The following is a 15,588-nucleotide window of genomic DNA, read 5'->3' on the forward strand; positions in this document are numbered from 1 at the left end:
TGGGATTGAGCCCCACATCGGGCTCCCTGCTCTGCTGGGAGCCTACTTCTTTCTCTCCCACTCCTGCTGCTTGTGTTTCTTCTCTCGCTGGCTGTTTCTCTGTCAAATAAATAAATAAAATCTAAAAAAAATAAATCAAGAAAATGGGCTAGCGTTGCTTTTTGCTACAGATGTATAATTTCTTCTAGGCTGTGTTAGCAGATAAATCTGGGGAAGTGGCGGGTTTATATATGTATGATTTCACACTGATGCCTCAAATTCCCATCTAGAGCCAACAGGGCTGTTCCTTCCTTACTTCCTTCGCTACCAGAGAGGGCCTTGATTTCCAACACCAAATATGTATTCATTTTTCCAATCGCACAAAGACAAATTCACACAGATACACACAAATGAAAATAAATTCACACAAAATATCAGAACTTCTATACCCTTAAACACTACCAAAAAAAAAAAAATCTGCTATGTAGAGGTTAAGATGTTTGCCTTTGTTCCCCGTCTTTACGATTAAGACAAAGCACTGTGTAAAACATGTACTTGGATCTGTTCTTCTTCTTTTCAGTGTGATTATGTTATGATCGATTTGCTTCTGTGTGTATTCAGTTTTAGAGTAGTTGTACACACACTTGGGTCAGTTTAATTTTTTTTACTATGTAAAACATTGATGTATTCAAGAGTAAAAAGAAAACCTGAAGTAATACTCAGAAAAATTGCAAGAGAATGTTCTGCGGGGAAGCACGCAGGTGGTGGGATGGAGATGTGCTCCAGGCGGCCCCGTCCGAGGGGAAGCCGGCTCTGAGGAGGGCGGATCCTGAGCTGACCACGGGTGAGGAGCTTTTCTATCACTTGGCACCTTTCTCCCAGAGCAGCTGTGCCGCAGAAGGGATGCAGTGCAGGGAGCTCAGAAGCAATGAACTGAACATGACGCGGTTCTGCTTTGTTGACTTAGTCCTGAGACTCAGACAATGGCAGTCATAGGGGGTCATCCAAGGTCTATGAAAGACCAGCAAGAGCAAGGGGGTGTAGCTCAGTGGTAGAGCGCATGCTTAGCATGCATGAGGCCCTGGGTTCGATCCCCAGCACCTCCATTTTTGGTTTCCCTTCTCCACCTGCACCCCAAATACCTCCTGACAAACTTGAGTTGTCTTGGCTGCCCCGGTTCTTTCTTAGCCTCTCTGGGACACAGGAGGTAGTTTTGCTCCTGCACGGAAGTTCTTGGCTAATCTGTTACTCACCACACCTGTGCCAGCAGTCTCAGCGGTCACGGGCATGTGGGCCCCCAACAGGAGGCTGCAGAAGGCTGCCGTGTAGTCAGGTGAATGGGGAGACCCCAGGCCCCAAGGCCCCGACCCCGCCCATTGAGAAGATGTTGCCAAAGGTTCCTGGTCTCATAGTAAAGAATTCAAGGACAGACACAACACAGTGGACGAGTGACATGAGCAGGAAAGTCTATTAAAGTGAAAATACCGTCCCAAGATGCGAGAGCAGGCAGCTCGAAGGAGAGCTGTGCGCCCTGGGGTTTGGGCTTCTATCTTTTATTGACAATTGTTTACAAGGGTGTGGAATACTCATTAGTTGGGGTGGGGATTTCTTAGAAGCAGGATTTGGGGGGGTTTTCCTCCTCACTCGCTCAGGGGTCGAGGCGCCGCCATTGTGGGCCTGTCTGGTGGGCTCTGGCTGCTCGTGGATGCGGCCAGGACAGGCCTCTGACCTTCCCCACAGCCGGCCGTGGCCTCCTTCTTGCTGGCCTCCAGGCTTCCTGTTAGAGCCTCACTAGCTGCCTCCAACAGTAGCAAGCAGTCCTCCCAACCACACGATTTCCAGCTGTGCGGAGTCGGAAACCATCTGGAAACGTGCGTCTATGTGGCCTAATGGACACGCTGTCTGATTCTGTGTCAGAGGGTTAAGCACTCACATTCTCTTACGGTTTATTATTGTGATGATTATTCTATCTCGTTCTAGCCCAGCTTGCAGAGGGCTGAGAAGCCTTCACTGAAACACTTCACTCGGTTTCACGGCCGGTGCTGGACGACGGGAGGTGCCTTTTCCATCAGAGACCCTCAGCTCTGCAGCTTACTCACAGGGAACCCATTACACCGCCAACTACAAGTGACAAAAGACAGCAGTCACCTCAGCTGAAATCAGGTCGAGAGAAATGTACTTCTCTGGGGCTCTACGGGTGCCTCTGGTCTGAGATGGCGATCATTCTGAACCCCCATGTCCAACATCAGCCCCGGGGGACGGCTCATCTCTCCGTCTCCCCACAAAGAAGGAGCTCTTACCCCCCAACACTGTAGATCTTTTCACCCTCAATGCGCTGATTCTCCAGGAACACTTCCCTTCCAGACCGCAGAGCAGCCTGTCTCCAGAGCAGAGAGCTCTTCGCAGAGTTTCGGATTCTGACATCACGGGGCCTCAGCAGAAGTCCGCAGGACACCATGCAAGCTCCTAACACCACCTTGTTTTTAAAACCTAGTCTTATTTTCACTCACCAAAGGAAAGAAGCAGTCAATGTATTCAACACCCAGACAGCAGAAAAGCAGCCTCGTCTCCATGGAGAGAAGCCAAGAATCCTGGGGATCTTCCGAAATGCACCCCCCTCCCTCACTGCCCACCCCACCCCCCCCGGAGCTCACAAACCACCCGCCTGACTGCTGGCTTTGCAGTCCGCGGGCCTCACCGACTTAGGGTGAGCCGGCCCTGTGCTGGGGCAGGAGCAGGCCTGAGAAGGAAAGGCGCGCCTCGCCAGTGCCAACAGTCCCTTCGGGAGAAAGCTGCACTTCGGTGAGCCGCTTTCTAGGTTAGGAGGAGGCGGAGCAGAGAAATGAGGACTTGCTTCTCTCACATTCCAGGTAAAACTTTCACGAATACAGCGCTCGCAGCACCTGGCTCGTGCCCAATCGCCCAGCTGCCGGTGGGTCCCCAAGCCGCCGACCCGCGCAGCGCCGGGGCTTCAAACGAGAAGTCTGCCTCACGCGTCCCCAGAGCGCGCAGCCTGTCCGCCCGCGGCCCAGAACCGTGAGGCTCCGAAGCCGCTACAGCCCAGGGCAAAACGGGCCAGATCCTCTGGTGGGACCGGCCCGCCTCCCTCGGGAGAAAAGGAGCGCTCCTCTGGCCTCACACCTGCAGGAAGCCGCGGAGGGATGTGAGCGTCGCTTCCCCAGCCTCATCTGCCCGCAGATTCTGTTCCTCCCAAGGATGCTTTTCCTTGCCCTCCTCCCTCCCAACACCGCGCCCCCTCCCTGCACCTGGCGCCCCTCCGCTCTGCGCGGTGTGCGCCCAAAGACTTCACTGCGGCCCAGCGCACCCCCAGGACTCTCATCGCCCACTTGAATCTCCGCGCTGGCATTTTCCACATCACTTTCTAGTTTCCTTCCTCCCCGTTCAGCTCTTGTCCAGCACAGGCAGAGTCTAGGCCCGGCTGGGGCGTGGTACGCGGCTGGGGGCAGACCCTCAGTGGAGGAAGGTTTCCTGTGCTGGGGAGAAAGGATCTGTAGAAGAATCAGAATAGTTTTGGAGAAAATAATCCAAAACCTCCCATCCAAATTTACCCTCCTACCAAATTTGGGCTAAAGGCAAAAAAGCCTCCACTGGAGATGGGGATTTGAGAACCTGTCCAGACAAACTCTGGGTTTCATTAAAACTCACCCAGAAGGTGGGTCCCTTGTGGATGCCATTTCCTGGCTCCAGAGACGATTGTTCCTGAAATTCGGAAAACCCCTGAAATTGTTTCTACCTTATTTAGCCAAAGGAGTCCAAAGTCCCCGCACCGTCGAATTTAAGAGTTTCGAAGGCTCACAGATGGATGAAACCAGTTCTTAGCGACCAGTGTGGCGACCACAGCTTGAAAAGCCGTAATGAAGAGACAGTATGTCCTGGAGGCAGGGAGGTTTTCAAGGACATCCTTCTTTCCCCGCTCTTCTTTTCTTGTTATTTAAACAAGGTTTTATATAAAGTAAAATGCATAAGGCTTAATCAATGAGCTCGATGGTTATGACACCTGCATGCACCAGGTAACCCACACCTCAGGCAGAGAGCCAAGAGTTTTCAGCTCCCGGGAACTTCCTTGGGCCTCATCACAACCTGTATCACTTTCTGATGTCTACCATCATGGAGTGGATTTTCTTGTGTTTTGAAATAATATAAATAGAGTCATACAACATGTACTCATTTGAGGGTTCTTCCACTCAATCTTTTAAAAAATTGAATTCACCCATATTGTTGGTAGTAGCAGTTTTTCATTGCTCTGGAAGCATTCCATTGTATGAAAACTGCACGTCACAATTTGTTAACTCATTTTATATGTGAAGCCCATTTGGAGTGCTCCGAGTTTTTGGCTGACCTGTGTAACACTTCCCCAAGCATTCCTGTACATGTCTTTCCAGTGTAGGGGGTGGAATTTTTTCCCGTCTTCCCTTCTAGGTTCTTTGGCTGGTTTAAAAATGAAATTAATGTAAGACAATAGACTTGTAAAATAATTAGGAATGTTTCTAAATTCTACATCTGTACTCTTAATTCAAGGTCTCTGAGTTTCTCAAATAGTTGGGTTCAAGTTAATGGTCTGTGGTTTAAAATAAGTGTGGCAGATGTTAGTAATGCCCTGACAGAGAAAACTGTAATTTTAGCATCATGGGCAACAGCAACAACACTATAAAAATAAATTCATGTAAGATCAATTAACAGGAGAAAAACAAATTTAATTTCATATATATGAAGACCCCACAAAAGTATGAAACTCAAAGAAATGATGAAAGCAGGAAGCTTCTATAGCTCTTAAACAACGAAACCATACTTTGTAAAGAATTTACAAGACAAAGGGGTTTGGGCTTGGGGTAGTAAATTGTGATGAAGGAACAAGGTTTATTTATATAGCTTTCTGTACCCTAAATTCCCTGTTTCTGGTGCTAAGAATGCCTTCCACCCTCTTGGTACAAGGAGGTACCTTTCACATAAGAGACGTATCTCCTGCTTTCAGGGACACCAAAGAGAATCAGCATGTCCTCGCTCTGGCTATTTCTCAAATACCTTTAATTCAAATAATCAATATACCAAAGTGGTATATTTTGGGGCGGCACGTTCTACTCCCCTTCACTCACGCATTTCTCTCAGGCATAAATGCAATTGCGGAGACTCAGAGTCAGCGGTTTTATGTATATTTTGTTTTAGTCTGTATTTGTAGGGGTGGCTGGCTGGCTCAGTTGATGGGCCCTCCAACTCTTGATCTTGTGGTTGTTTGAGCCCCACGTTGGGTGTAGAGATTACTAAAAAAACAAAATCTTAAAGAAAATGTTTCCAAATAGTTTCCCAGCGTGGGTGCCAGTTTCCCGTCTCATCAGCAATGCGTGAGAGTTCCAGTTGCTCCATGTCCTCAGTGGGTCTTGACATTGTCAGTTCTTCTAAGTTGCTGGTGATACTGGTGAAGAGAAGTATTATTTCATTGCTTTTAAATTTGAATTTCCCTGTTAGTAAAGATGTTGAACACCTTTTACATTGCTTATTGGCTATTTGGGGTATCCCCTTTTGTGAAGTGCATGCTAATTTGCTCTTTCTTTTTGAGATTTTTAACCGTTTCTTGGAGCTTTGTACAAGTTCTTCACATATCCCAAATAAGAGCCTTCTGTAATTTAAAGTATTGAAATATCTTCTCAGACTGTGGCTCATCTTCCTTTCTTTCTTAAAAGATTTATTTATTTATTTGAGAGAGAGATAGCAAGAGAGAACAAGTGGAGAGGACAGGGAGAAGCAGGCTCCCCTCTGAGCAGGGAGCCCAATGTGAGACTGGATCCCAGGAGCCTGGGATCATGACCTGAGCCAAAGGCAGACGCTTAGAAGGCAGACACTTAACCAACTGTGCCACCAGGTGCCTCCTGCCCTTTTTTTTTTTTTTTTAAGATTGATTGATTGATTGATTTTCATCTTCCTTTCTTAAGGAGGAGCAGGCTTGAAAAACTTTCTAAGAAGAGGAAAAAGAAAAGAAGGGGAGAGATGTTGAAGACACAGGAGAAAGTTCCATCCAGAGATCTTCCTGGTACTTCTTTTAAGATTTTATTTACTTATTTGAGAAAGAGAAGGAGTGTGTGCACATGAGCAGGAGAGAGGGGCAAGCAGGGTCCCCACTCAGCAGGAAGCCCTAACCAGGGCTCAATCCCGGGACCCCAGGTTCATGACGTGAGCAGAAGGCAGCTACTTAACCACCTGAGCCACTCAGGTAGGTACTGTTTCCTGGTGCTTTTGCAGAAAACAAACCTCAGGCAGTTTGCTGGGGCCGCCCAAGCACAAGTCTCAGGAGCAGTCTGTATTATCTGACCTGCCATCCTCCTGCATTTCTCCAGCCAGCCTACTGTCCTGCATTTGAAGACCCCTCAGGAAATAGGGCTCATGTTTCCAGGAGGGCTTTCTGTTGTGCGAGGTGTGGCTCGGGCTGGTGCGTCCTTTCCTTGGGAGAAGGTTGGAAACCACGCCTACGCATCTCCCTGTCGGTCTCCAGCAATCCTTCACTTTTCTCTGTTTACAAACACGCTTGGCACGCTGTCGCGGGAGGGACTGCATTATCCGGCGGGTTGTCCCGGAGGCCATGCACCTCTGTGCGCTGGGTCTCCGCCCCGGCCGGCGAGCAGTGTCCGCGCTGGAAAGACCCAGGAAGGGCAGGGACAGGGGAAGCAGACGGCTGGCTCCTGGTTTCCTCAGCCCTGAGCAAGAAGCCCAGTCCCGGTGCCCAGGAATCCTCTGTTCCCGGCGGCACTGTCACTGAAGAGCTGAGAAACCACCAAAGGAAGACACTCCCTCATTTCAGCTTGAATTCTTTCCATCGTCTGAGCGGTATGAGTTGTGGAACAGCCAAAGGCGACCACGCAGAAAGCCCCTTCCTGTTTTTACCAATTTCTCCCCATTTCCCCTGAGAACTGGTCCACGGTCTCCAAAGATCCTATTTCTACACACGGATTTCAGCGGAGCGCCTGTCCTTTTGGGCAAGTGAATGGATGACATTGAATAAAATAAGAACGGACATTGAAGAATACCCTGGCCCTGCAAATGAAAACTTTACTGAAAGAATGACTAAAGGAAGGTGGTTTTCAGCAGCCGAAATAGCTCAGTTGGGAGAGCGTTAGACTGAAGATCTAAAGGTCCCTGGTTCGATCCCGGGTTTCGGCAATTCAGTTTTGCTTTGGTATGGACACCTCCCCTTTATACAAGGTTGGGCCACAATTCCAGAAAGTGTATCTACTATACCTATAACTCTCACTTCTTCTTGCAACTCTGATCATGGAGTGTACATTCACATTTTTGTCACCCTCTCTTTTGGTTTCTGTTCACTGAGGTCTTCTATGAAATGTTAACTGACAGAGTGAATATTTAAAGTTTTAAAATCTAAGAAATTCCAATATGCTACATGCTGTTCCACTTACCATTCATTTCTGTTTTGATGGTGTGTGTGTGTGGGTGGGTGGGTGGTTTTTAATCACAAGAATTGTAGGGCAGAAACCTCAAAACTGGAAAAGGAGCCCCTACAGTGTATGTAGTAGGATGTACGTGGTGTATGTATGTATGTGGGTGTGGTATATGCAAGGACAATTTTGCAATCAGAAAATCCGGGTTTGTATCTTGAGTCCACTCCATTATTAAGCTGCTGGACTGTGGGATGCCCAAGTGACTCAGTTGGTTAACTGACTGCTTTCAGCTCAGGTCATGATCCCAGGGTCTTGGGATCGAGTCCCACATCAGCCTCTGAGCTCAGTGGGGAGTCTGCATCTCCCTCTGCTTGTGCACTCTCTCTCTCTGACAGATGAATAAATAAAATCTTTTAAAAAATAAATAAAAAATAAACTGCTGGAATAAGGGACACTCTTGAGTATAACTAAGCTTTTAAATGGTTGTAAGAATATTCTGAGTTTTCTTGTTGACAAGACATTCCTTCAGTCTTGCACCCGTGTCTAGAATTTGCACATCTTAAGTTATTTCTGTTTTGGTATTCTGGAAAGAATGAAAATAAACATTGCAGTAAGCATTAATCTGTTGAACATTTATAAGGGAACCTAGAATACAGAAAAATAAAGGCAAATGGACAGTAAAGTCATCAAGACTCAGGTACAAATAACCCATATTTTCCTTCAACTTCTTTCTTGAAATTATTTGTTGGGAATAATAGGTCATTCTTGTGTCATCTCGAACTGTTATCTTTTCAATATATTGGTTTCACAATATCTGTTTTTTTTTAATTTTAAGATTTATTTATTTTTAGGGGGGAGGGTTAAATTGGGGGAGAGAGAGAGAGAGTACCTCAAGCAGACTCCCGCTGAACACAGAGCCCAATGTGGGGCACGATACCACGACCCATGAGATCATGACCTGAGCCAAAGCCAAGAGAGTCAGATGCTCAACCGACTGAGCCACCCAGCATCACCACAGCATCTGTTTTCCTGACAACTCTGGACACTGTGTGAGGAAAATGGTTAAAACTGCCTCAAGTTGCAAGTGGAAAATCAGTACAAAGTGAGAATCAACTTCAGGGTAGGGACACTGACTTCACAGGAGCTTGAAATTCCATACTTTGTCCACTAGCCACAGAGCCCTCCTAACTCAGAAGCTTGCATTCCGTCTCATTAAAAAATATTTGATCAGACAAACAGCATCACTGCGTGTTTCACTGTCTAGCACAGGAATGCTTCCTTTTACATTCTATTGAGGGGGAAGGTCTACGGTAATTCCCAAACATAATTAGTCTTCCACTCAGTATCTTAAAAATGAGGTCCATGATGTCTACATAGAAGGGGAATGTCTGTAAAGATCAAAGGAGATCATTCATATGAGTGCATTCTGTCAAGTCCTTGCATGGTATGGAAGACCGTGTTTCATAGTCTCTGGCTCTAGGATTCCCCCAAAAGAGCACCTAAGCAGATAATGTCTTCTGTAGCCAGAGCTGTCCTAAGGAAATATAATAAAGCCATAAATGAGAGCCACTTTTGTAATTTCATATTTAATAGTAGTCACATTAAAAATAAACAAGCTATATTCATTAAAAATATATTTAAATAATTTGAGATGTCTAAAACATCATTCAACAATTAATCTTAAAATTATTAGTGATATATTTTACATTTTAAATATCAAATAAAGTCTTTGAGATCTGGCATATGTTTTACACTTACAGCACATCTCAGTATTTCAAGTGTTTAATACTCAGTGTGGCTCCGGCTACCATTTTGGACAGTGATGGGTTAAACATATACTTTATATATTTGCAGATTTTCTGAACTGAATATGTGTGGCATGAATGTGCTCTGTCTCTAAATTTAGATGAAATCTGAAGAATTTTGTATTAAATGAATCCATAATCTGAAGATGGCTACAGACATTTGATTTTTTAAAAAAATTCCCATCTTGTTCATGGGGCAAACAGAAAGAAAAGCATACCTTCTTATTGTGAATTCCTGAGAATCCAATAGACAGATATCCAGTTTTCTCCAAGAGCGACACAAACACTGACCAATGTTTCTGCAAACTTTCCTAATATTGTAAAGCATCATAAGCCTAATATTTTACAACATCAAACTGTCAAGATAATTGTCCTCGGTATTTACACACACACACACACGCACGCACATCAGTTTTACGCATGGTAATTCTCTAGTCCCTCTTTCAGTGAAACCTGTCCTTAATGTTTCTGGTTTTATTCAAAAAATTCCAAATGACCTGTCTGATAAAGGATTAGTATCCAAAATCTATAAAGAACTTACATAACCCAACACTGAGAAAACAAATAATCCAATTAAAAATGGGCAGAAGACATGAACAGGCATTTCTCCAAAGACATACGGATGGTCAACAGACACATGGAAAGATGCTCAGCATCACTCATCATCAGGGAAATGTAGATCAAAACCACAATGAGATATCACCTCACAGCAGTCAGAATGACTAAAATTAGCAACACGAGAAACAGCAGGTGTTGGCAATGATGTGGAGAAAAAGGAACCCTCCTGCACTGTCGGTGGGAATGCAACCTGGTACAGCCACTGTGGAAAACAATGTGAAGGTTCCTCAAAAAATCCAAAATAGACCCACCCTACGATCCAGTAATCGCAGTACTGGATATTTACCCAAAGAATATGAAAACACTTATTTGAAGGGATATATGCACCCCTATGCTTATTGCAGCCTTATCTACAACAAATCAAAAGAGCTGAAAACCGGGGCTTGACTGATTCCTTGCCAGGAGAATGGTATCCAGTGGTACCCTACGGGAGAAGGAAACTCTAACCATGGTTTGAAGCCACAGTGGGAACTTCTCGGGTTATTATCTTTCCAATCTTTTGCCTCCTACTTCAAGCTCTACACTCTGAAGAATCAGTCCCCTTCTCTAATTCCTGAAGGTCTCCTGCCCAGAGCAGCTGTTGATGTCCCTTACCACTGAGCTACCACGACAGTCAGGGATCGAGGGCCTCAGAAAACAACACTTATCTCCAGATAAGCGTTAACAAAGGGCACCAGCAAAGGGGGGTGTAGCTCAGTGGTAGAGCGCATGCTTTGCATGCATGAGGCCCCGGGTTCGATCCCCGGCACCTCCAGACTTTAACATCCTTTTTTCCCCTTTCTGACCTAACATCATTCAAAGCCATTCTTCAAAAATACTGATTTAGAACTCCTAACTTTTTTCTTGTTCCATTCCTGCATACATGGAACGAAAAAACATAACCTAACAGATTGCCTTGACTTCTTCATCTCTTGCTGTGAACCTCCATATCACCTAAGGCGACTTGGACAGAAGACAAAGGGAAGGGGGAGGGGGAGAACAGGATCCTATAACAGCATCTCTTGACCCCGGGCAAAGCGGAGCACATGAATGAGCGACTCACCTCGGTTCCCACTGCGTGCTATTATTAAAGAGAGGGAAAGACAACGAAGAAGAAAACAGCATCGCCCCACCTACATGTTCTTTAGTTCGTTTTCTGGGACAAAGACAAAAGGAAAGCAGCATAAACCCATGGCTGCTCTATCAGGACCCCCAGGACCTGCATGGAGAGTGCCACCAATAGCTCAGTCCCACAGTGGGCAGGGGACCCCAAGTCCTTGTGAATGAGCGAGCCACAGGATGCTGGACGAGGTAGAAAAAATTGTCAGGGAATTAATGAGGGGCCTTCCAAACACGAAAGAAATAAATAGGGATCAACACATTCTCAACTGATATTCCATAATACTAATTTTCCTATATTTCTTCGCCATCTTGTTTTTACCATTGTTCTAAATCTTTAAATACAACATTGCCTGCGAACCCCAGTTAACATCAAATGAAGGCCCCCATATGAAGAGGTAGGAAAAGGTTTTTCTGTCACGATGGAAAAGAGATGCAAAGCAAAGGGTGACAAGAACGCAGGTGTGTTGGATGGTTCTGCAGGTCAGGACAGCCTCTTCCTCTGTCCTTCCGTGGCCGAGCCTATCACAGCAGCTTTGTCCGACCAGGGCACTCCCAGGAATTTCTGCAGCGCGGCTGGCACCTACATTAGTCTGCTCAGGCTGCCGTCACAGAACACCACAGGCCGGGTGGTTTCAACAACAGAATGTATCTTCTCATGGTTTTGGAGGCTGGAAGTCCAAAACCAAGGTGCCCCCAGGGTTGGTTTCTGCTGAGACCTTTCTACCTGGCTTGCGGAGGGCTGCCTGCTCCCTGTTGTAGCCCCACGTGGCCTTTCCTTTCTGTGCATACTCCTGGTGTCTCTTCCTCTTCTTACAAGGAGGGCCCCACCCGCACGACCTCATTTAACCTTAACTACCCCCTAATGGCCTAAATATAGTCACACAGGGGGTCAGGGCATCAACATATGTATTTGGGGGGGGACACAATTCAGTCCATAACAGACCCTTTTTTGAGAGACAGAGAGTGCGAGCAGGGGGAGGAGCAAGGGGTTGCCAGGGGAGAGGGAGAGAGAGTCCTAGCCTGCTGCACGCCCAGCACGGAGCTTGATGAGGGGCTCAATCTCTAGACCCTGAGATCAGGACCTGAGCCAAGATCAAGAACCTGACACTTAACCGACTGAGCCCCCCAGGCACCCCTTATCACAGCACCTTTTCAGAAATTCCAAAGCTCCGTGTCTCAAAACTGCGGCTATCTGGGTACTTAATTCCTGTGGGATCAAAGTGTCTTTGGGAGGGAATGAAATTTGTTTCCAGTTGGTAATTCTCACCCTCCACCAGGCTGGGGTGTCCTTATTTCCAGATCCCCTTCTCCAGGGAAAATATCTACAGCAGGCACTCCAGAGGCGAGACAGACTGGCTTCAGAAATCTGCTTGCTGCTGCCTGGCCGTGTGCCTTGGGGCCAATTATTTGTATAGGACGCATTTTTTGGAGGGAGATAACGTAGTCATTTCACATATTTTCTACTATCTGCTTGTTTTCTCCAGGCATTTAAGCAAGTAGTGCGTGGGACACTAAAGTGGGGGAGGGGGTTGTGTGGAATTAGAGAGCTGTCAACTTCCAAAGTCCAGGTCCAACCCCAGAGCTATAGTTTCAGGCGACTTTGCAGATCCCACCAAAGACCCCATTGAGTTTTCTACGGATGAACTCAAATGGGCGCTAGGAGACTTCACCTACCAAAATGCCTGGGGTCCGAGCAAGCTATTTGAGTCTCTCAATTGGAAACCCAAACTCGGACGACTCCAAGCCCCTACAGCAACAAGTGCAACTGTCCTCTCCACCCTCGCGGTTGGGACTCTCACCCCGGCTCCCTGTGCAGCCCTACTAATGCGGCCAGTTCTCTCGTCTAGGATCAAATGGCTAAAAACCATAACACGAGTGAGTCGTAATTCAAACGTCTCCTTAGGTTAAGTCAGGCTTGTGCGCAGACAGAGACTCGGTGGCTCACAGGCCGCCCCTCCCCATCCTCGCAAGAAATCCTGCGGCTCCCCACCCTCCTCTCCTCCCCTCTCTACCCTCCTCCCCCAGGCCTAAGCCTCTGCTTTCTCTCCGCTTAGCTCGCACAAGGGCCTCCCGCCCCGCGGTAGCCTCGGCTGTTCCCGCTCTCCGCGCTTCCAAGAACCGCATCTGGGCGGTGCGGGAGCCCGCTGCAAAGGGGGGCTGAAATCCCGAGACGCGCGCCTGGGTTCCCCGGGCTTGCTCCCGTGAAAGGGGTCTAGACGTCACCGCGCGCACGGAGTCCCCACACCCTGCACACCGAGCTGTCTAAACACGGTGACTGCCTTCCTGAAAACCATTCCAAGTTGGAAACATTCGCTTACTGCCTCCCTTTCTGATTTTCCAGGTCTTGAATTCCAAGCTCAACACCCAACGAAACACTCGTTCCTACCTCTCCGTGAGGTGCGGAACTCTCTTCCACCTGGAGCACCTGTCCCGCCGCCAGCACGTGGGGACCCGGCGGTGACCCGGCCGCCGACGCTCCCGGGCGCACCGGGAACGGGGCTCCGCCGCGCGCGTTCTCTCCGGGGCCGCGCGGTGCCGGGAGGCGCTCTGCAAGCCGCGAGCCTCGGCGCGGGAACCCTGCCTTCCTGCGCGCCGCTCCCGCGCACGCGGACGAGGAGCAGCCGCAGCGGCAGCCCGGAGCCCCCTCCCGCCTGCGCGCCTTCGGCGCTCACGAGGCCTCACGCGCGCGCGCGCGCGCGCCCTTCCTGTAGCACCTGCTCCGCGCCGCCCGCTCCGTCCCTGCCGCGCTCCCCGTGCGTCTCCGAGCCGAGCCCGGGGCGGATCCGCGGCCGCAGCGCTGGGCCCGGTCATGGCCACGGTGGGGCAGCCGGTGACCCACTTACGGGTCTTGAGGAGCGCCGGGGACCGTGGCGTCCGTTGTTTCCCACTTGGTCGCGGGGCCCAGCGCTCCACGCCTGGGCGCGCTCACGCTCTCCGTCCGGTTGGTCCCGACAGCCCGGTGGGCGGAGGAAAGGACGCCGTCGACGGGTGAGTTAAAGGGAGACACGAAACTTTTTATTTTGAAATTATGTCAAGCCTATAGAAAAGTTTGCAAGACGAGGGCCAAGAATGACCGTACACAGGTTACCCAGCCTTGTCCACGTTTGTTTTCCGTCTTCCTCCCCCTCCGAATGTAAACACACGCAAATTATGTTCTTACGATTTCAGAATAACTTGCGTGCTCTATATCTTATTTCTAATAGTTCAGTGCGTCTTTCTTAAGAGAAAGGAGGTTCTCTTATAAACTGCAAAACAATTTTCAAGTTCTGAAATTTTAACATTAATAGGGATACTATTATCTAATATCTAGTTCATATTCTAATTTCACTAATCATTCAAAAAATGTCCTTTAGGGGCGCCTGGGTGGCACAGCGGTTAAGCGTCTGCCTTCGGCTCAGGGCGTGATCCCCGCGTTATGGTATTGAGCCCCACATCAGGCTCCTCTGCTGTGAGCCTGCCTCTTCCTCTCCCACTCCCCCTGCTTGTGTTCCCCTCTCTCACTGGCTGTCTTTCTGTCAAATAAATAAATAAAATCTTAAAAAAAAACACACACACAAAAACACAAAAAATATCCTTTAGAGCAACTTTTTCCCCAACCCGGACCCACTTCAGGATCCTCTATGGCATTTGGCTTTCTTGTTTCTCTAATGTCCTTCAATCTGGAATGGCTTCTCAACCATTTGTCTTTCTTTGTCTTTCATGACATTGACAGGTTCTCAAGATTCAAGCCATTGTTGAGTCCCATGCCCTTCGATTTGGGCTGATGTGGTGTTTCTTTGTGATTGGATGGAGGTTATGTGCTTTTGGCAAAAGTATAAATGATGTTCTTTTCTCAGTGTATCACATAAGGGTTTTCCATTGATTGGTGGTGTTAACTAAATGTGAAATTTCCCCTCATTAACTTAGTTTGTAATCTGTGGGGAAATATTTGAGGCCATACAAGTACTTCATTCCTCACCAAAATTTTAACCATAGTTTTAAAATAGACTGATAAATTTTATTCAATCATTACCATGATGGGTGGCATACCCATGATACTTTAAATCTATTCTTTTTTTTTTTTAAAGATTTTTTTAAAAGTGGTCTCTACACCCAATGTGGGGCTTGAACTTACAACCCTGAGATCAAGAGTAATGTGCTCTGTGACAGGAATTTCTTCTGTTTTAAGGCTAATCAACATTCCCTTGGACATGTATTCCACATTTTATTTATCTCAGACTGTTTTTCACTGCTGACTGTGCAGTCTATTTCATGTTACTGATATATGCCCTGTGGTCGTCAATGTTTGAAATAAGAATTACATTTGATTCTGTGGGGAAGTGGGAAAAAATGGGAAGTTTTCACTCTTTGAGCTTTACCAGGGTACTTACCTTGATGGACTTGAGAATTGTTACCTGTAGACACTGGAGAACTTGGGACTAGTGTGTGTCCCAAGTCTTGCTTTGGCTCACAAGAGTGGTTCAAATAGTAGTGGTATAGTCAAATTTGCTCAGAACTCACTTCTCTCCAGCAAGAGCCCACGGGTCATCAGAGTATCCTTAGGTTTTGAAGGACTCAGATGTGCAGGACGGAAGTGTGGTGGGTGATAGATCAGTCTTGGTTGACCTGATTGGGTGATGAACATGGTTTATTGAGTTGCGTTGCTTTTAATGGAAAGGATATACATTCCAATATATTTA

General features: G+C 47.4%; 3 non-coding genes across 3 annotated transcripts; all 3 read left to right on the forward strand.

Moving 5' to 3' along the window:
• Positions 1 to 1,013: 1,013 nt before the first annotated feature.
• On the forward strand, positions 1,014 to 1,085 carry TRNAA-AGC. The gene has a single exon. It is a non-coding gene; the product is annotated as a tRNA-Ala (tRNA).
• A 5,991-nt stretch (positions 1,086 to 7,076) lies between these two features.
• TRNAF-GAA lies at positions 7,077 to 7,149 on the forward strand. The gene has a single exon. It is a non-coding gene; the product is annotated as a tRNA-Phe (tRNA).
• Positions 7,150 to 10,490: 3,341 nt separating this feature from the next.
• TRNAA-UGC lies at positions 10,491 to 10,562 on the forward strand. The gene has a single exon. It is a non-coding gene; the product is annotated as a tRNA-Ala (tRNA).
• Positions 10,563 to 15,588: the final 5,026 nt, after the last annotated feature.

The sequence above is a fragment of the Ailuropoda melanoleuca genome, chromosome 5 (genome assembly GCF_002007445.2).
Source record: "Ailuropoda melanoleuca isolate Jingjing chromosome 5, ASM200744v2, whole genome shotgun sequence".
Lineage (NCBI taxonomy): Eukaryota > Metazoa > Chordata > Mammalia > Carnivora > Ursidae > Ailuropoda > Ailuropoda melanoleuca.